The following is a 20,732-nucleotide window of genomic DNA, read 5'->3' as shown; positions in this document are numbered from 1 at the left end:
CAAAAGCTGGAATGAGGGGTTAACGGCCCAGTGCCCTTGTTATATATGATTTGGGCTGCCAGGTCGTTACCCCCACATTCCAGCCCTTGGAACGGGGGGTGGAGGGGGAGGGGTTAACGCTATATTAATGCGGAAACTTAAATCTGAAAAAGGTTTACCTACCTCTTGTACAAAAGCAGAGTTGGTGCAGAGAAAAATGGAGCACCTTGTGGCTAGGAAAGTTACTTTGCCCAGGTGAAACGAATTCTGGTGCAGGCCCCATTGGTAGTGGGCCTTAAAATGTTTCTCCTGCTAATAATGGTGCAGGTGGAAAGATCTGATAACTCTTCTAGTGCCACTTTTACTGCTGTCAATGATGCAGATGCAATATTTGATCTTGAAAAAGATGCTCAGGCTGCAGAAAAATAAATTGAAGTACATTCTGGCTAAAATGCAGTCAGACAAAAAAGAAAAAGAAAAGGACAGGGCTTTTTACCTAGAGCTTGCAAAAGAACATGGTTCTAGAGTGGCTAGCACTCTAAGATGGCAATGCCATGAGATGTTCTCCCGTCCTCAAACCATACTGTTTTTTGGTTGTATGTAGCAAACAATTTCCCGTGGAATGATTCTGCCTTCCCAGGCAAAGTGGTGGTCTGTGTATAAGCCAGAAGTCGGGGCAGTGTGTGTCTGGTCCCAGTTCACATCCAGGTGCCCAAAGGAACAAGGTACTTACCTGTAACTCACCTATACCCAACAGGCTAAGGATAGAGGGCAGAAATTATTATTTTTTTTCCAATCATGGGGGCTATATCCAATACAATTGGCTCCACAATCCATTCCGTTCTCTTGGCATCGAGGTTTAGCCTCCTCACTCATTGATTATTTATTCGCTTCTAAAGCGTGTTCTGGGCTGCTTGAACCTATATTGATATTAGACTTGGGTCTGAGCGATCACCATATGCTCTTCTCTCGTCTGCATATGGGGTGTGAACGTTATGCAGCCTCTGCCCCTGCAGCCCTAATGGTATGTGACAGAAACATTATATCTGTAAACTGGCACCCCGCTGTGTGTAGGAAAGTGACATTTTTGGTTAACAGGGACATCCTAGTGAACTGGGATGCCAAGATTTCTATAGAGAATGAGATCAAAATTAATGAAATAAATGCTAAAATGATCCATATGCATTTGGTAGGTGTTGCGAAAGATCCCTTGGGGAAGGCTAGAATCGGGGTTGCCCAGGTCAATGCTTCCCAGGTCGCGTGCTTAAAAAAGCAAAGAAATTGCGAGCTGCGGCTTTTAAGGAAGCGTGTCATATGTCCGTTTGGATACAAGCGTCAAAAAAACACGATTGAGGCGCGTTATAAGCACCAAATAATACTGTTGCGTCGGGCAGCCCACATTCTAGCCAACCAACTTATGATTGGTCTGTTGTGTAAAAAAAAAAGTACGGGACTTATGGGCCATTTTAAGAAATCCAACAGGAAAGGTCGATCTTCGCATGGTGGCTGTTATTTTAGGCCCAGAATGGGAGAGGTTCTACAGTTTGAAATTCACCCTACCTGCTAGGTACATCGAATCAGAAAGCATTCCCGTGCACTTGACCCTTCCGGTGATCTGTCCTTGGGATGTAAATGATATTATATGGGCGATTGAGCAATTGAAACCATCTAAAGCAGCCGGCCCTGATGGGTTGCCCCCATGTGTGTTTAAGTCCGATCCCCACTTTTGGGCCAGATACTTACTTCCACGTTATCAGTTGATTTATCATACTGGGAGCATTCCGGCATCATGGCTAACAGCCATCATTATTCCCATACATAAAAAGGGTGTGTTAAGCAATCCTGCGAACTTTAGACCCATTGCCTTGATTGACACAGCTGCTAAAATTTTTACACGACTTATTCTGGTTGATTTAGAAACTCATAGAAGGGCCCTTAATATTTTGTCCAAAGCTCAGGTAGGATTTCGAAGGGCTATGGGTACTCAATTAAATGCCTCAATTTTAGCACATCTTAGGAGATCTGTGCATGGAGAATCAAAGGGTACCATTTATATGGCAGCCATGGATCTCACGTGTGCCTTCGATAATGTCCTTCGAACTCGCCTTTGGCAGAAGATGCTGGCTTATGGCATCCCAGCCACCTTGGTGGCTCTAATTGCTGCTTTACATACGAATACCTCATGTCAGATTCGGATAAATGCCCAAGGGCTTCTCTCTGTCAATATTCCTACGCGGATAGGTGTCAAACAGGGCTGCAATCTAGCCGCGGTTTTATTCAATCTTTACCTCGCAGATATTGAGAATCTCTGGAAAGATATTAATGCATTTCCGGTAATATTGGGCTCTATGCGACTGCATTGGTTGGCATTTGCTGATGACATTATCCTATTCGACAGAGTCCCATTCGGTCTTCAGAACAAATTAAACACATTCTATGAATATTGCCTGCAAAACAACATGACCGTCAACCCGATGAAATCACATATGATTTTTACGGCAAAAAAAAAATTGCCTAGATTTACCTTTACTATCAATCAGCAGCCTATTTTTAGGAAGGACGCGATTATTTACCTGGGTTATCACCTGTCGAATGGGAATTCAATTGGTGGATGGCAGACTCTGCTGAACGCGAAGCTTAGCCCACTTATGGGTCAAATGCGAATAATTTCTGCTAAATACTGCAGTTTTTCTCTTTTGCCTCTTATTCAATTTTACACTATGAAAATAGAGCCTATTCTGCTTTATACGCTCGATATATGTCTGTTGAAGCTGGGGCCTTTGTTAAATCAGATCCAAGGACAAATTTGGAAGAAAATCTTAGGGTTACCAGGCTATGTACCAAATTCCATCATTTTACATGAGTTGGGGCTCTATCCTCTAGCTGATAAATATCTTTGGAGGAAGGTAATTGCTTTCTGTAAAATCCTTCTGCCTCCCCCAAATTCACTTTATGAGGACTTTCAGTCAATGTTGGTTAAAAATTGCCCGGCTTCGGTTTTAGAAGCGAAAGAAGTCATAATGGAGACTCTAACATCGCTCAATATGACTCTGATGGATTTGACGAATACCCCAATTAAAGTTAAAACTCGCTTCTTTCACAACTCTTGGGCACAAAATTCAGATAAGATCGGGGGTTATTCCTCCTTTTCGACCTATGCCATGTTCAGACATGCAATTACTCCAAGGTTGACTTATATCCTATGTTTTCCTGATAAAAGGGCTAGACAGATTTATATGCGTTTCCGTTTGGATCTTATCCACACTGGAGCACGTATTCGGTTTTGGGCTGGGTATAGGGATTTGGCGAGGTGGGATGAATGTCGATTTTGCCTGAAGAAGTTTGAAAATGAAAATCTTGAACATCTTTTTATGCACTGTGAATTTTTCGCTAAGCAAAGGCAATGCTGTTTGGATTCTGTGTTTTTTTCCTACTCTAGTTTTGAAGCCAATTTAGTATGGTTCAGATGCATGCAGGGCTCCTCGAATGCCATTATTTTAGCAACTGTTAGACTTGTTTCAATGATCGAAGATCAGCTGGTACCAATGAATTGTGCAATTTTTAATAGGATAGGTGTGGCCTATCCGCACGGGTAATAAGGGGTTAGAGTGCAATAATTAGTTTTGTACCTTTCTTTATTGACGTCTTTTCCTCTGTTTTTGTTTGTGTTTTTGCTCTTTTTGTTTGGTTGCTGTTGTGTTTTTTTTTTCTTTCCTTTGCGCTTTTATGCGTATGGGAGTTTTTAGGTGGTGGGTATTTTGTTATGATGTATTGTAGGTGATTTGTGTTGTGTCCACAGTGTATTTGTATATTTGAATGGTTTGGCCTTAAGGTTTTCTTTAGAGGAAATTAATTTAGGTGGTGGTGATGCAAAATTATTGTATTATGCTCATGTACATAACATGTTTTTAAATGTATTTTTATGATGATCAAATTTTGTAAAGGTGTAAAGTAAATTTACTACCAAAACAATAATAAAAAACTAAAAAAAAAATAAAAAAAAAAACTTACCTGTAACTGTTGTTCTCCAGCATGGGTCTGGCATGGATTCACATGCTCATGAATATTCCCCGCCGTCAGGCTGGGAATCCTCAGTAAAGAAAAAATCAGTATCAGTTTCGTTTCTGATCTGTCTTTCTTAGCAGTAACTAATCACTGGTCTCTGGGTCATACTGCCCCCAGCCAATGACTGCCCTCTCCCTAAGCCACTTCCCCGGCAGCCATCCTCAGATTTGGTAGCACGGAAAGTGGCAGTAGGACCAAGTGAAGAGCCGCAGAGGGGACAGAGGGAGGGTTCGCATTTGAATCCATGCCAGCACCATGCTGGAGAACAACAGTTACAGGTAAGTAACTTGTTCCTTCTCCAGCAAGGGGTCTGCCATGGAGTCACATGCTCATGAATATAAGAATACATAGCAGTACACACATGCACAACCACGGGAGGTGGCAAGGCTCAACATTAAGCATCTCTTACCTCCTCACCAGGCCCACCTTCAGGCGAACAGGTTGCGCAGCACTGCCTGGCCGACTCTGGACTCCTCCCTGGAATCCTGGTTGACGCAGTAGAATCTCGTGAAGGTGTGCGTCGACCTCCACGTAGCAGCCCTGCAGATGTCCAGCAGGGGTACACCAGATAGGAACGCCGTGGTAGCAGTGATCGCTCTGGTCGAATGGGCTCTCGAACGGCCGGGCAACGGTCGGTTTGCCAACCGGTGACAGTGCATGATGCAGCCGGAGAGCCATCTGGAAATGGAAGCCTTCGAGAGAGCCTTCCCTTGGTTCACAGGTCCAAAGTTAACTAACACCTGTGATGTCTTCCGAAAACTCTTTGTGCGGTCCACGTAGAACTTCAGCGCTTTAGCTACATCCAGCGAGTGCAAAGTCCTCTCGGCCGGCGACGAAGGCGACGGGAAGAAAACTGGCAACACCAAGGGCTCGTTGAGGTGGAAGTCCGACGGCACCTTGGACATGAAAGAGGGATGCGTCCTCAGCACCACCCTTGTCTCGTGAAAAGTCAAATATTGAGTCTTGCAGGATAGGGCCTGGATCTCTCCCACTCGTCGTGCGGAGGTGATGGCCACAAGAAATGCCGTTTTCCACGACAGGAACGCCAATGGTGAAGAATGCAGAGGCTCGAAAGGCGCCCCCCGTGAGCCTGGTCAGCACCACGTTGAGCTCCCACGCCGGGGCCAGAGCCTTCACCGGCGGGAATGAACGGAACAGTCCCTTCATAAACTCCTTCACCAGGCGTTGAGACCACAGAGATGATCGTCCCATAGTTCTGGTGTAGCGGGAGATCGCCGCTAGATGTATTTTGATGGAGGCATGAGCTAGCCCCGCCTTGACCAGCGATAGCAGGTACAGCAGCCATTGACGTGCCGTAATTCGCAGAGGGTTAATCTTCTGTGCACGGCATCAGACAGAGAACCTCTTCCATTTGTGTCCGTAGCACTTGAGAGTTGAGGACGCCCTGGCCTTAGCAAGTACCTCCTTGCAGTCCGCCAGGATATCGTACCCTCCAAACTCTAGGGCTGCAGGAGCCAGGCCTGCAAGTTCAGCGACCCCGGGTCGTGATGGAGGATGGCGCCTCCTTCCCTGGAAAGGAGATCCGCGTCCGTCAACAGTTTGACTGGGGGGGACGCTGACAAGTCCAGAAGGTCCGGGAACCAGATCTGCCTCAGCCACGCCGGTGCGACGAGGATCATCCTGCACCGGGACCTCTTGAGTTGGTTGATGAGTCGCAGCAGCAACGGCAATGGGGGGGGGGGAACGCATACAGGAACAGCCCGTCCCAGGGGAACTACAAAGCATCGCCCATGCTCCTCGGCTGGGGAAACCTGCTGGCGAACCTCTGGCACTTGGAGTTCGTCGCCGCCGCGAACATGTTGATCTGGGGTTTGCCCCATCGTTGGAAGAGTCGATCCGCTTGATCCCGACGCAGCTCCCACTCGTGGCACGAGCGCAGCTCCATGCTGAGTGAGTCAGCGATGGTGTTCTTTATTTCTGCCAGATGTAAGGGCACCAGAAACATCCCCTGGGCGATGGCCCAGTGCCACAGATCCTGGGCCTCCTTGGATAGGGCTGGAGATCTGGTGCCCCCCTGCTTATGGATGGAGAACATCGTGGTGGTGTTGTTGGTGAAGACCCTCACCACCTTGCCCTTGAGGGACGGAAGGAACGACCTGAGGGCGCAGAACACGGCTCGGAGCTTCAGGATGTTGATGTGGAGTGACCTCTCCTCCGGGAGCCAAAGGCTTCTTGCGTGGCGATCTCCGGTGTGCGCTCCCATCCCTCCAGGGAGGCGTCCGTCATCACCGTCTCCTCATGTGCCGGGCTCTGAAAGTCCTTGCCCGCCGCGAGATGCGTGCGGGTGCCCCACCATCGAATCCCTTGGCGGAAAGCCTCGTTGAGTGGGATCCTCTCTTCGAAGCTGCCCATAGCCTGTATCCAACGGGCGTTGAGGAACTCTTGTAGAGGACGCATCCGTATCCTGCACAGGCGCACCAGGTAGATGCATGAGGACATCATTCCGAGCAGGGAGTTGATGGATCTCACCCTGGCCATGTCCGTGGCCAGCAGGCGCTGCACCTTGCCCAAGATGGGCTTCGTCCTCTCTTCTGACGGAGAAGCCAATCGCGCCACTGTATCGAGCTTGGCTCCCAGAAACAGTGCGACCTCGGAACCAGGCGGGATTTCGAGTAGTTGGAGAATCCCAGATCGGTGAGCAGTTGGACGGTCTTCGCTGGCGAGTTCACTTGTCCTTGCACGGATGAGCTAATCATCCAGGTAGGGGTTTACCACTTGGTAAATACCCTGGGCGCCGACTTCGATCCGAATGGCAGGGCCTTAAATTGGTAGTGCCGCCCTTGGACTACGAATCTGAGAAACTTTCGGTGTCCTTTTAGAATGGTGATGTGGAAGTAAGCATCCTCCAAGTCCAGCGACGATAGGAAGTCGCCTTCCTCCAGCTGTCTCAGCATGTGCTGGAGGGTGACCATCTTGAACTTTTGGGCCTTGATGTATTTGTTTAACCGACGCAGGTCCAGGATGGGGCGCCAACCGCCTGTCTTCTTTCTGACGAGGAAGTACCTCGAGTATACTCCAGATCCCCGGAGCCTTCGGGACGAGCTTGATGGCACCTTTCTTGAGCATCGCCCTTACCTCTAACAGCAGTTGAGGGACGTGATTTCCCTTCCTGGCCACGGGAGAAATGCGAGGGCACTTTTTTAGAAATTCGAGAGTGTGCCCGTGGGCCAGGGCATCCAGCACCCAACGGTCGGTGGAGATGGACTCCCACAAGCTCACGAACTTCGCCAGCCGGCCTCCCACAGGAGATCCTCCTGACTAGCCGCGTCCTATGTAGGCCTCCTGCGACGAGGAGCGGGCCGCTTGGCGGTACGTCGAGGAGCTGCCGCCGCCGGATCCCTTGAAGGCACCCTGTCTGCCTCCGGCGTTCCGAAAGGGCGGCCATCGTTGCTGCAAACTCCCAAGGCCCGAGCCGTCTCTGTGTCAACCTTGATGGCCTGAAGTGACTCATCCACTGTCTTTCCAAACAGGTTGTTCCCGTCGAAGGGCATGTCCAAAACTCTGATTTGCACGTCCTGGCGGAAATCTGTTGCCTTGAGCCATCCCGCTGTCTAAGGCAAACACTGTTGCCCAACTGGCGGAACCCGGTGTCAGCGATATCCGTGGCCATCGTTATGGCGTGGTCCGACGCCACCTCACCTTCCTGCAGGATCTCCAGGGCCTCCGCCTTCTTGACGTCCTGTAGGAAGTCCAGCAGGGGAGCGATCTTGTACTACAGCTCCCTGTCGTAGCGGGCCACAATCCCTAGGGCGTTGGCCGCCTTAATTGTTGTCGCAGACGACGAGATGACTCGTCCCATGGCGTCCAGTTTCTTTCCCTCGCTGTCTTGAAGTTGAAACCGTCGCCCCCGCCGACTTCTTCTTGGCCGCCGCTGAAACGACAGAATCCGGAGGTAAGCTGTGCCCTAAGGCACAAAGGGGCAGAATCGGGGACCCGGTACTTCTTCTCGCACCGATCCATCTTGGCGGGCATCGTGGACGGGTTCTTCAAGAGAGCAAGTCCCTCGTTCCAGAAGTCGTCAATCAACGGCACCGCGAGGACCGTCTTCCTCTTGGCCTTGCGCTGCTGATAGAGGAAGCCTTCCTTCTTCTGTTCTTCGGGACATAGCTGGAAAAGCTTGGATGCCCTGGAAATCATGGCGTGGAAGGAGCCAATTTCGTCAGGCGGGGAGGCCAGAGGGAGTGGTGACGGAAGGCCCATCCTGTCATCACCACCGTCGTCAAACGCAGTAAAAGCTCGAGAGCTATAGCACGAGGACTCCAAACACTTGAACGTGCAGTAGAAATCTGAGGATTGCTGCCAGGGGAGGGGCTTAGGGAGAGGGCAGTCATTGGCTGGGGGCAGTATGACCCAGAGACCAGTGATTGGTTACTACTAAGAAAGACAGATCAGAAACAAAACTGATACTGATTTTTTCTTTACCGAGGATTCCCAGCCTGACGACGGAGAATATTCATGAGCATGTGAATCCATGCCAGCCCAAGCTGGAGAATGTCTGTTACTGGGCAGATTATGTGGCCAGTGGCTTTCTGTGGTTGGATAGCCACAACCAGCTTGAATGGTGCCGATCCTTACCATTAGGGGACTGGGGCTAACTTTGATATTTTGATTTGATTTATTTATAAGCGCACAAGTGCAAAATAAATCATATAGAGGCGCAGATGATATCAATTGAGAAGTGAGCACACAGTACCTAGAGAATTAGAAGAGAAGGAGGGCTGGGTAGGGGGACAGAAAGTATAATCTAAGGTCACATGATCTAAAACTAAATGTTTTCAGAGCTTTACGTAAGATTTCTTGATTTCTCGGGGGATGCTATTCCAGAGAAGAAGGCCATATACCGCAAGTCTCGTATCGCACCTTGTCACACATCGAGAGCAGGGAATGTTGAGCAATAATTGATCCGCTGAACGCAAATAACTAGATGGATGATGGCAGCTGAGGTTGTTTATCAGATAGGTAGGAGTAAGCCCATTCAGGCTCTTGTACATAAGTCATGCAATCGTAAACTTAATCCTGTCTTCCACCGACAACCAGTGCAGAGAACGACATGCACCAGAGACATGATCATATTTTTTCAGGCCACAGGTTAATCTAACTGCTGTGTTCTGGGCCTTTTGCAATCTCTGGAGTTGTTTGGCGGGAATTCCAACAAGGAGACTAGCAATAATCCAAATGTGAATTTGTCATTGACCCCACCACCAAAGCATGGTTACTGCTCGGACCATATGGCAGAACTTGTTGCAGCATACGCAGGAAGTAAAAAACTGCCTGAACTTTGGCACTAACCTGGCTGTCGCCACAAAGGTTGTCTTGCGATATACAGCCAAGATTTTTTATCGTGGGGCAAATTTGAGATCAGCCGCTAAACAATGAAACTCCTGGGGGCAGTTTCCTGCCCTAGGGAAATGCTGTGGTCCAAACAGGGCAATCTGAGTCTTTGCTGGTTTTAATTGCAACTGGTTAGCTGATAATTGGCTAACATCCTCCAAACATTGATTAATCCTAAAAAAAAAAAACATGCCTTTTCTACATCCCCCATTTTAATGAAGACCTGAGTATCATCAGGGTCTGAATGAAAGTTAATCCGATGCTCTCTCAGAATATTCAACAAAGGCCACAGATAAAGATTCAACAGTAAAGGTGAGAGGGAAGAGCCCTGAGGAACCCCACATCCAATGGAAGTGGGATCAGAAAGGAAGCCCCCCCATTTTACCTGCTGATAGTGATCAGACAGAAAGGAGGCAAACCATTTCAGGGCATGATCAGAAACATAGTGAATTTCCTTAAGGCGGCTGAGTAATATAGAATGGTCGACGGTGTCGAAAGCCACAGATAGATCCAACATTCCAAGTAGTGAGAGATCTCCATTATCCGCAAGCCCAGATCTTGGATAAAAGCAGGACACTTGCAGCCATTCGACATATCATTGTTGCAGCCAAGACTCCTATAAAGAAGGTGCAGACCACTGATGACCAGAGGACGACCATTGCAGCTAACAAGCATTGTCTCCAGCCAAGTCCCAGTGAAGTTTGGCTCCTCTGTCCTGAACTCAAGAAAGCCCTTGTCAGTGCTTTGACCCTATGACGGGTGTGAACAACCAATTTCAAACGCTCCGAGGATCTGTGCCTGCTGAACCTTCAGAATTGTCCCTGGACCACGCTGTGGATTGAGGAGATCTCTCCTGACCTAAATAGCTGCAGTTGTCACCGTTCCAAGGGCATTATTTGAGCTTGGAGGATCTTCAACTTGCACCACAAGATGCCTATGCCTGCATATTCAGTCTACTAGGATGCTGTGATAGGCCTACTCCTTTGTTAGCCCATTGAAGATCGCCTGTTGCCACCTGACTGTGGTGATTCTGTTCTTCTTTGCTCCCTAGAGGTCTCCTGCTCCACAGAAGACTTTATAGCAAGGGTCATCATCTGGACAGTCCTTGGAACCAAGATTCAGTTACCACGTCCAACCGAAACAAACATCCTGCCCCTGCAAGTGACCTCTGCACTGCAACCCTGGATCCCCCATAGATCATAAACACAGAGTAATGTGTCCACAATGGCATATGGAACCTTTACAGTAGTAAATGGAAAAATAGGCATAAGCGGGTAAAAGTTAACATACCTGTTCCTTCACCCCACTCGTATCTATGGGATTTCATGGGCATAAAGTCCTGGCCGTTTCTCTCTTTCCTGACTTAGGTCGGTAGTGGTCTAGCCAAGGATCCCCTGATGGGCCTTCCCTGGTGTAGAGGGATTGAGAGAGTAAACGTACACATAGTAAACTTAACCAGACAAGTTTATCTTCTGGAACTACTGGCTTTAGGGCACTATGCCCAAATCCATCTCAGTTGCTGGACTGACTAAGTATTAGGGAACTAATCTAGAGTTCCCCTTAAATGTTTCTGCTGTATTTTATCCATATGAATATATGGAAAGTGAACATATATATGTTTTCAGAAATCATTGTATATTACTTCTCTGCTTAACTGGAATCATTAGAGTGCTCTACGTGTGTCTCACTGTAGCGCTAGACCACTTGAACACACTGAGTGCAAACCTTGCCGCTCTGCTACTTTACCTTGATTGGGACTGGCTAGACTTTAGTGTCTTTCCTGCTCACCATGAAGAGCTCGCCTGCCAAAATGGAAGCCCAGTTTAAAGCCTAATATAGGGGGTGAGGTCAAAAAGAAAACCACTCCAAGAGTTGTCCCACTTGTCAGTTGCCTGGCAAAAGTGGAGCAAAGATCCAGGCTCCTTTGGTACCACTACCAGTAGTGAATATACCTTTCGAGATGGTATTGGTTGACATATTGATCTCCTTGACCCTCCTACATCCTCTGGCAGCAGTTTTATCCAAATGGTTGCCGATTCTTTCACCAGATGGCGTGATGCTTTCTTTTAATTGGTTATTTATAACGCGCTTAATAGCCAGAGGTTTCTAAGCGTGGACCCGGGGATCGAGCCTGCGTTGCTCCGTGCCATCTTGCTTCCAAGGCGAGCGCTTAGCCCCCGAGCTATCCTCCTTTCTGACCAAGGACAGTAACTGCCAAGTTTGTTGCTAGGGTCTTGCTTAACTTCTTTGGATAACCAGTCAGGGGCCACTTTACTCTGGTGAAGGAAGGGTTAGAACCCCCATATACTTCACCCCTCTTGTAGGGACTGAGGAGGAGGATGGCTGAGGCTAATGACAAGCTACAGGCTGGTCAAGCACAGGCCTCACTGGTTCATTTTTCCCCTGGCTGGGAAGTACTAATATACTTTATAAGGCCTAGAGCCTTACAGAATTCATGGGACAGGACTGTACAACTATTTAGTGGACCTGGGATGCCCCTACGAGGCTCTGAAAGTTTTCCACATAAATGGACTCATCCCTAGGGTGGAAATGGGAGCTCTACTTTTGGCATCGGAGATGAAGAGAGAGGAGTTCAAACGTCTTCCTGCTCAGTTCCAAAGCAGTCCTTCAGCTGTCTCCATTGAGGTTATCAAATTCCCCCCAAAATTGACCCTGCAACAGCAAGAGGCGGTCCAAACTGGGATTAGGCAGAGTGCCCTTGTTTTCATTCATGCCATGCCTGACAACTTGGTGTCAGCATGATACTAATACTAGAGATCACGTTCAGATCAGGTCTAGGAGTTGGAATATGTCAGATAATGAACAAGTTACTTACCTGGAACTGTTCTCCAGCACGAGTCTGGCATGGATTCACATGCTCATGAATATTCCCCGTCAGGCTGGGAATCGTCGGTAAAAGAAAAAAGTTTCACTTTCGTTTATAAACTGTCTTTCTCCTATAAACCAATCACTGAGCTCTGGGTCATACTGCCCCCAGCCAATGACTGCCATCTCCCTAAACCCATCCTCTGGCAGCCATCTTCAGATTTGGTAGCACGTAAAGTGGCAGTAGGACCAAGAGAAGAGCCACAGAGGAGTCAGCGGCAGGGTTCGCACGTGAACCCATGCCAGACCCATGCTGGAGAACAACAGTTGCAGGTAAGTAACTTGTTCCTTCTCCAGCATGGGGTCTGGCATGGATTTTCATGCTCATGAATAAAGAATACACAGCAGTACATAATTATACAACCACGGGGGGTGGGCAAGGCTCAACAGAAGCAATTACTCTTACCTCCTCAGCAGGCTCACCTTCAAGCGAACAGGTTGCGCAAAACTGCTTGGCCGACTCTGGACTCTCTCTGGAATCCCTGTCGACGTAGTAGAATTTCGTGAAGGTGTGCACAAACTTCCACGTAGCAGCCCTGCATCTGTCCAGCAGGGACACGCCAGACAGGAATGCAGCCGTTGCAGGGATCGCTCTGGTAGAATGGTCTCTCGGACGGCCAGGCAGAGTTCGGTTTGTGAACCGGTGACAATGAATCATGCAGCAGGAGAGCCACCTGGAAATGGAAGCCTTGGACAGGGCCTTCCTATGGTTCACAGGGCCAAAGTTCACAAAAAGCTGAAAAGTCTTCTGGAAACTCGTCATGCAGGCCACATAAAACTTTAGCACTCAAGCCACATCCAGCGAGTGCCAACTCCTCTCAGCTGGCGACAAAGTAGTCGGAAAAAACACAGGTAACAACAAAGTTCGTTGAGAAATTCTGACAGAACCTCGGGCATGAAGGAGAGGTGCGCCCGCAGCAGCACCCTTGTCTCGTGGAAAGTCAAATAAGGCTGCTTGCAGGACAGGGCCTGGATCTCACCTACTCTTCTGGCAGAGGTGATGGCCACGAGGAAAGCGGTCTTCCAAGACAGAAACTTGAGTGGAGCTTGATGAATAGGCTCAAATGGAGGTCCCATGAGCCTAGTCAATACCACGTTGAGTTCCACGCCGGGGCCGGAGGCTTCATCAGCGGGAACAATCGGAACAGTCCCTTGAATAACTCTGACTAGACGGTGCAACCAAAGGGAAGACCGTCCTGGAGATCAGGTGTAGCGGGAGATAGCCGCCAGATGCATCTTGATCGAGGCGTGCGCTAGCCCTGATTTAGCCAATGATAAGTACGGAAGAACTTGGGGGCCGCAACCCTCAGCGGGTTAATCTTCTGGGACTGACCCCAAGTCGTAAAACGCTTCCATTTGTGTTGGTAGCATTTAAGAGTCGACGACGCCCTGGCCCTGGCAAGGACCTGCCTGCAGTCCGGCGGCAGCTCGTAACTACAAACTCTAATGCTGCAGGAGCCAGGCCTTCAGGTTCAGGGATCGTGGTGCCAGATTGCACCTCCTTCCCTGGTGAGCAGATCCGCGACCACTGGTAAATTAACTGAAGGGGCCGCTGACATGCTGAGAAGGTCCTGGTACTAGATCTGCCTCGGCCAAGCTGGTGCGACGAGGATCATCCTACACCAGTACCGTAAGAGTTGACTGATGACTCGTAGCAGTAGTGGCAACGGGGGGGGGGGCGAGAGTGGAAGCACTTGGTGTTCATCACCGTTGCAAACAGAATGATCTGGGGACTGCCCCACTGGAGGAAGAGTCTGTCCACTTGATCCTGCCAAAGCTCTCACTCGTGGCAAGAGTCGGTGACAGTGTTCTTTACTCCTGCCAGGTGAAACGGAACATCGCCTGGGTGACGGCCCAGTGCCACAAGTCCTGTATCTATTTGGAGAGCGCTGGGGATCTGATGCCACCCTGCTTCTGGAGGTAAAACATTGTGGTGGTATTGTACGTGAAGACCCTCGCCACGTTGCCCTTGAGGGACGGCAGAAACGACTTGAGGGTCCAAATCACTGCCCGTAGTTCCAGTACGTTGATGTGCAGCGTCTTCTTCTGCAGCAGCCACAGACCTCTGGCGTGAAGACGCCCGGTGTGGGCTCCCCATCCTTCAAAGCGTCCGTCGTGACCGTCTCTGGTACGGGGGGCTCTGGAAGTCTGTGCCTCTGGCGATGTTGGAGTGCATGCGCCACCACCTTATCGCTCGCCAAAACTCCTCGTTGAGCGTGATTCTGTCCTGGAAGTCTCCGGACACCTGGATCCAACGGGCGTCCAGGAATTCCAGCAGCGGGCGCATCCACAATCTGCAGAGTCGGATCAGGTGTATACATGACAACATCATGCCGAGCAGCGAATTGATGGTCCTCACCGTGACAATCTTCAGTGCTAACAGCCGTTGCACCTTGCCCAAGATGGGCGCTATCCTCTCCTCCGATGGCGCCGCCAGGCTGGACACTTGAGTCTGGATCCAAGAACAGCGCGTCCTGCAATGGAGTCAAGCAGTACTTGGCATAATTCAACGAGAACCCCAGGTCCGTCAGTAGCTGGACGGTCGACGGCGATGTCCCTTGGCTTGGCCCAGATGAGCCAGTCGAGGTAAGGATACACTTGAATCCCGAATAGCCGTAGATGGGTTGCCACCGGAGAAAGGCACTTGGTGAAGACTCTGGGTGCTGACTTCCATCCGAAGGGGAGAGCCTTGAACTGGTAATGCTTCCCTTGTACGACGAAGCGCAGGAACTCGTGATGCTCTTCGTATATGGGAACGTGGAAGTATGCGTCCTCTAGATCCAACGACGACAGAAAGTCTCCCTCCTGCAGCTGGACGAGCACGTGCTGCAGCGTGACCATCCTGAACTTCTGGGACTTTATGTACTTGTTGAGTCGTCGTAGGTCGAGAATGGGCCTCCAGCCCCTGGTCTTCTTTCTTATGAGAAAGTATCGTGAGTAAACTCCGGAGCTCTGGAGTCCCTTTGGAACCATCTCTATCACCCCTTTTCTTAACATGGCCTGAACTTTCGCAGCAGCTGAGGGATGTGTTGTTCCCGTCGGGCCACCGGTGGTATTCGCCGACACTTCGTTGAAATTTTAAAGTGTGTTCATGAGCGAGAGCGTCCAGCACCCATTCATCGGTGGAGATGGTCTCCCACATGCTGACGAAGTTCGCCAGTCGACCTCCCACCGGGGTGCATGGGTGGGGGCCCGACGTCTTGGCCGGTTCAGTCCTGCTTGGAGGCCGGTGTGATGCCCTGGGAGCCTTGACGACGGTAACCACCTCTGAATGCCTTGGAACAATCCTCGTTGGCTTCCTGGGTCGTGGAATGGGAGGGCTGGCGGTAAGAGGATGAGCACCTGCCGATACCCTTCAAAGACCTGCTAGACTTCCCTCCAGAGGAACGAAAGGACGGACTCTGCGGTTGCAGTGTGCCCAAGGCAACGGGCAGTCTCTGTCAGTCTTCATGGTCTCCAGGCATTCATCAACTGCCTTCCAGAAAAGGTTGTCGCCGTAGAACGGCATGTCCAGGACTGTCGACTGGACCTCCTGTCTAAAGTTGGTGGCCTCGAGCAAGCCAAGAAGATGAAGGCAAATCCTGTTTCCCATCTGGCGGACACCCGTGTCCACAATGTCCATGGCCACGGAAATGGCATGATCCGATGCAACCTCACCTTCCTAAAGAATCAACGGGGTCACCGCCGGTGGTCCCGCCGTCGGCATCCTCTTTTGAATCTCTGACACCAGCGTGTGGAGGGTCAAGAGAATTTCCTGCAACAGGTCACTAGGAGGTATCAGGGTCACTGTAACCAGCACTCATATTGTCATCCCAGTTGACGTTCTCTCATCGTCATTGTCACAACCACCACCACCACCACCACCACCCTCCTCCTCCTCGTCTGGGATGGCGTGGATGGAAACTAGCTCTTCCTCGTGGGATGCAGAAATATCCGTGCCCTGGAGCTCCTCTCCGGCTACCCCCCGCCTCCTTTTCAGGTTCTGAGGGGTCGGTCTCGGGCCAAGGTCTGGCATCCTCTTCTCTAGAGTTTTTTCTACTGGCTTGGACGAAGATTCCCTCCTGAGAGGAAGAGCCACTGTGGCTGCCACTGAGGCACCCTGCACCGCGTCAACCCCCTTCACCTTCGAGAGGGCGGCAGCAACTATCTTGATGGAAGAGGATGTTTTGGGATGGATCACCTGAGCCTTCACGGGTAGGTCAGACACCTTATCCTGCTTGGCCTTCTCCAGATTCTCCCACAGCTTCCCTGCGGTTACCAGACATTTGGTCGAAAAAAATTGGTCGACCAGACAAATGGTCGAACCAATTTGGTCGAAAACCAAATGGTCGAATTTTTTTTTTTATTATTTTAACCCTTTTTTTTATTTTTTTGGGGGGGTCCCCCCCACCCAACCCCCTTTTTTTCTCTAAAAACCCCTTTTTTTACAAAACGAAAACCCGAAAAATAAATATATAAATAAATAAAAAAATTCGACCATTTGGTTTTCGACCAAATTGCGTCGACCAAATTTCAGTCGACCAGTTTTTTTTCGACCAGATGACTGGACACCCTTCCCTGCGTTAGCTGACTTTCTTTTGGACAAAGAGCTGGAGCGGTGGCTGGAGATCGAGGCAGATGGAGACTATCAACGTGCCTTGACCGTCAGATTTGCGGTGCTTGGCCTCATCTTGGGCCCCACGGATGGAGAACCCTCAAAGGACTTAAAAGCCCGCTCGGGGGCCGGATCCAGATGAGGCATGCCCCTGTGAACCACCCGGCGTAGAGGCCCTGGCTTTGAGCCACGTCACCAGCCGAACGCTTCGATCCTTCATTGTGCACTTGGAGAAGCCACAGCAGATCTCACAATCTTCTTCCTTGTGCATTGGGTGTAGACAATACAGGCACTGGGAATGCTTGACGTCCGTAAAAACGTTCCACAAACCACACCTGGTGCACAGCTTGAAGATGGAAGCTCTGTCCTCCTCCTCAGACATAATCTGGCCTATGGTTTTTTGGAAACTTCCAAGAAGAAACACTCAACGATTTCTGCCCTTGAGGGATGATGAAAGTTGCCGAAAAACAGGTCCCCGTTAATCAGATGGCTAAACCATGGAGCACACAGGATTGATTGAACCGAAAACAGATCATGCCTACCAGAAAAGCGTGAATCAACGCAGAAGCTCGAAGAGCAAAACGCAAGGACTCCCAGCACTTGAACGTGTGGTAAAAATCTGAAGATGGCTGCCAGAGGAAGTGCTTAGGGAGAGGGCAGTATGACCCAGAGCTCAGTGATTGGTTTATAGGCGAAAGACAGTTTGTAAACAAAAGTGAAACAGTTTTTTCTTTTACTGAGGATTCCCAGCCTGGCGACGGGGAATATTCATGAGAATGTGAATCCATGCCAGACGCCATGCTGGAGAAGGTGAGATTCCACATCAAGTTTGAGGTCAGCAATATGTTAGAGCTTGGGGTGGTAAAGTCCACCAGTATTGAATGGTCCAGCGCGGTAGTTCTGGTGCTGTAATATTGCAGTTTGGTTGGTGACAACTATTTGGTGTGTGCACTCTTAGAGGCTTTCTCCGCCAATTTTCTTTTTTTCATGTGTGGATCAATGTGGGGTTCAGGGTTGATGTAGAGTCATTGCACCAAGAATATGTTACTATTATGTTATACATATATATCTATAGCAATGTATTCAATACTTTAAATGGCCGAGCCACAAGATTTTTGCATGTCCTTTGGTCATATCGTCCTTTAGCCTTCTTTCTGCCCGCTCGGGTGAGGAATTTGTGTATATGGAATGCCTTTTCTTGGTAAAGTAGCAGACTGTGTGTGGGGGCTGGGACTGGCTGGTCCCAGTCCTCATCCAGGTCACATGGAGTCTGTTGAAAGGGAGAATGTGTGGCCAGTGTCTATCCATTATTGGATTGATATTGGTGCAGATCCTTACCTTTGGTGAACCTGGGTGCGCTTCCAGTCCAGATCTTGGTTAAAGGAGGACTCCTGCAGTCATTTAAAGGATCAAGGTTGGAGCCAAGACCCCTACAAAGAAGTGCAGCCCGAGGACGAATGTTGCAGCTGATAAGCATTGCCTCCAGTGAAGCCCTGATCTCAAGAAGGCCCCTGTCAGCGCCTCGACCCCTGGATCGATGGGAACAACCAGTCTCGACCCCTGCTATAGGATCCATGTCAGAAATGTCCCTGGAACACCTGATAGACTGACCATCTCTTGGGCTACCTCGATGCAGTCGACATTGTTCCGAGTGCATCATTGGAACTTCAAGGAGCTATGCTATGCTACAAGACGCCTGCCCCGGCATTTTCAGCCTTCTAGTCATAATGGAAGCTGTGCAGGGCCTGCTCCTTTGTCAATTAACAGAAGATAGTCTCACGCTGCCCGACCGTGGCGACTCCCATTGCAATCAGACCTCTTCATTCCCTGGAGGTCTCCTGAGTTAGCATGCTTTGCATTTTTTTTCCCCAAGGCTTATCAGCTCGATAGTTCATTATGTTAGGGAGAATTCTCTTATAAGGCTAATTTCCCAAACCTAGTGAGTCCCCCAGCAGCTTTGCTGGATTTTTGGGGTTTGTTTTTTTCTCCTGCTAAGAGTGAGACTCTTTTTCTCCCACTCTTAGGCATGATTTGAGGTATGTCTTTGACTTATTGTGTGCTTATGGGCTATGTTTTTTTTTACTCCATAGGGTATCATCTGTTTTTGTGTATGTGTTACACAGCACCCTCAGTGCAGTAACACAGGGGTGTCATAGTGACCCCCAAACAGACTCCATACCCTGGGACTGACTACTGTCTCCCAGGGCATGTAAAGGCACCATTGACTTTACTAGTCCAAAATTGTGATCAGAACCAGTACAAACCATTATATTGTGGAAGTACTGGAAGGGGTTAATTCGATCGCCCCGGGGTCTGTTTCCAAGGGGGCACTGTCCAGTCCCCCTTTGTCGAGTTTCTAGCTGTTGGCAGTGGTTACCACGCAAAATATTCCACCAGAATATTTCCTATGGGATTTTCCCATTGATTTTAAACGCACCACTTTTTGGTGCAATGTTAAAGATACCACTGGTTTATTTATTTCATATAAAATCACTGGTTGGGTCTTTTCGCCAGAACTCTTTTCTAAAATGGTGTTCGTGTCCGTTCCTATAACTCCAATCAAGGTCGGGCCCTTTGTTCCACTTTTTTGGCGGGCTTCTGCACAGAAGCACTCCTACTGGTGCCACTCTGTCTGGGTTGCACAAGATGTGTGGGTGGGGGAATTGGCACCCTGGACTGGGTTGCCTTAGCAACTCAAGTCGCACTCTGTTCTGATTGGCCCAGTGGCGAGCCGCCCGGCTCACTACTTAGCATGTATGAGTGAGAGATAGGCTGTTGAATGGGAGTTTTTCTGCATAAAAGCAGGGCTTTTGGGACTGGAACTTGAGAAGTCGCCACGGGACCTAAGAAATCTGAAGAGGGGAGAAGCTGAGCCATCTGCAACGACGAAACCACCGGTGGAGCCCAGCTGTAACGACCTCACCACTTTCCCGACGACAAGAGAAGATCTTCTGCTGAAAGAGTCTTCTTCCTCTGAGCTGGTGGGATCAACCAGTTCGCCATTTTCGCCTTCCAGGACGTCTCTTGGTCGAATCGCCCGTGCCAAGCACCCCGGCGGCCGTAAGCCAAGCTTCACTACTGTGACCGCGAATAAAAGGAACGCACCTTTTAACCGACGAACTCTGCGGCTGGTCTTTTCCCTGGGCAGTGCAACTACTCCAAGTTTCCTTCTCGACGAGATCTTCTCTCCCCCTGGTCGAAACCACGAACTGCACCCGCTGCCAGGAACACCTGCACCGCTGGAGCTTCCTCAACTTTATAGGTACTGTGTTCCACCTGGCCTCCCTTTCTACGGTTTGTTAAAGGTAACCCTTAAACCCTTGGCTTTCCTACTGGGTTGGCCCCCAGACCTTCTAACTTTACCTTCTGAATCAACCCAACCTCTTTTGAATATTTTTACAAAGACTTGAATGCATTTCTAAACTGTGATCTTGGGCTCATTTCACCTTGCTCCATTTAAAGTGGACCTGGCCTATGAACTTTGCCTCTACAGTAGACTCTGCCTTCACTAACTTGTTTTGGTCTTAGAAAAGTGTTGGGAACTGTTTTATTTTCACGACCTGCCTTTTTCTCTCCCTTTAACTTAATTATTGGAGTACCATCTAAGTTACGCGCTCGCATCTGCTTTTATAAATAGTGGTGTTTTGACTTAGACTTGTATAATAATTCTTAAGGGAGGTGTGTATACTTTTCGGATTGTGTTTGAACTTGCTTTGATTAATAGTGCTAGTGTATTTCCTTAAGTGTGTGTTAAATAAATAATTATATACTTTTGATACCAAGCTCTGGTCAGTGTCTTCTTGCTCTACTGTGTTTTTAGCCCTATTGTGTATCCTCTGTATACTGCCCTACTCTT

At 49.2% G+C, this 20,732-nt stretch overlaps 1 protein-coding gene across 1 annotated transcript in view; it reads right to left on the bottom strand.

The window, feature by feature from the left end:
* ELAC2 (elaC ribonuclease Z 2) overlaps positions 1 to 20,732 on the bottom strand; it is a 972,577-nt gene that overhangs the window by 377,595 nt on the left and 574,250 nt on the right. The window lies entirely within an intron of this gene.

Source organism: Ambystoma mexicanum, chromosome 3q, assembly GCF_040938575.1.
Source record: "Ambystoma mexicanum isolate Mex_15411 chromosome 3q, UKY_AmexF1_1, whole genome shotgun sequence".
Lineage (NCBI taxonomy): Eukaryota > Metazoa > Chordata > Amphibia > Caudata > Ambystomatidae > Ambystoma > Ambystoma mexicanum.
Note: the sequence above shows the minus strand (reverse complement) of the source record. Positions and strands in the feature narration are given on the sequence as shown.